Here is a 1,240-nt window from a genome sequence, read left to right on the forward strand (position 1 = left end):
TGGGGAAATCAAGGTAACACAACAGAAGCAAGAGACTTGCCCAGCTCACATGTCTGTCCTGGTGTCCACAAGCAGAAGGCCTGACAATGCCACTGAGTGCCGCAAGAGTTCCCAAGCGTTGCCACAGAGGTTTCCCCACCCAGCTAGCCAACAGCAAGCAAACTGACACAGTGCCCAGAAAAAGGCACAACAAAGGTCTTCAGAATAGCATACTGGAGCCACAGGAAAGGTGCACTGAGATAGGATCAGATATAACTCAGATATGCTCAGCTGTGATGTAACAAGCCATGGTTAATCTGATCATCTGCAAGACAGGTCCTCTTTATCCAAGGTTTATAAACTATGGATAATGCTAACAATGGTTAATGTGAAGTATGCCTTAGTGTGTCATCCAAACAAGGCCATAGCCTATTAGTCATGATGGTTGTGTACTGCCTATATTATTGGAGGTAGTATGCCTCTGAAGCCTACAGCCATATTACCCTGAACATGCCCAATCTCGTCTGATCTTGGAAGCTGAGCAGGGTCTGGCCTGGTTAGTGCTTTGATGGGAAACCACCTAGGAACACCGGGTGCTGTAGGCTTAGAGGAAGGCAATGGTAAACCACCTCTGAATACCTCTTACCATGAAACCCCTATGAATATATCCAAAAAAGATTCATAGGGTCGCCATAAGTCATAATCAACTTGAAGGCATATAGCAACAAATGCCTCTGAATACCTGTTGCTGTGAAACAGAAAGGGGAGAATGCAGTTGCCCTCGTGTCCTGATTATGGGGTTCTCATAGGCATCTGGTTGGCTGCTGTGAGAACAGAATGCTGGACTACATGGCTCTTTGCCCTGATCCGGAAGGACTGACTGACTGACTGATTTATTTATTTATTTATTTATTGTTTGATTTATATCCCACCCTTCCTCCCAGCAGGAGCCCATGGTGGGAAACAAAAGCACTAAAAACACTTTGAAATGGAAATGGACTGCCTTCAAGTCGATTCCGACTTATGGGCGACCCTTTGAATAGGGTTTTCATGGTAAGCGGTATTCAGAGGGGGGTTACCATTGCCTCCCTCTGAGGCTGAGAGCCAATGACTGGCCCAAGGTCATCACTTCCTTTGCTTGGTGTTAGCTTCTTTAAGCATTTGTTAAGGTTGTCTTAAAACTTCTTCTTGAAGGGGGTTAATAAATTATACTTTTTGAGTAGGTGAGAGATAGATTTAGATTGCCAGAAAATTACACTGC

General features: G+C 44.8%; 1 pseudogene; it reads left to right on the forward strand.

The window, feature by feature from the left end:
- Nucleotides 1-465: 465 nt before the first annotated feature.
- On the forward strand, nt 466-584 carry LOC133364621 (5S ribosomal RNA; annotated as a pseudogene).
- Nucleotides 585-1,240: the final 656 nt, after the last annotated feature.

This window comes from Rhineura floridana, chromosome 9, assembly GCF_030035675.1.
Source record: "Rhineura floridana isolate rRhiFlo1 chromosome 9, rRhiFlo1.hap2, whole genome shotgun sequence".
Taxonomy (NCBI): Eukaryota; Metazoa; Chordata; class Lepidosauria; order Squamata; family Rhineuridae; genus Rhineura; species Rhineura floridana.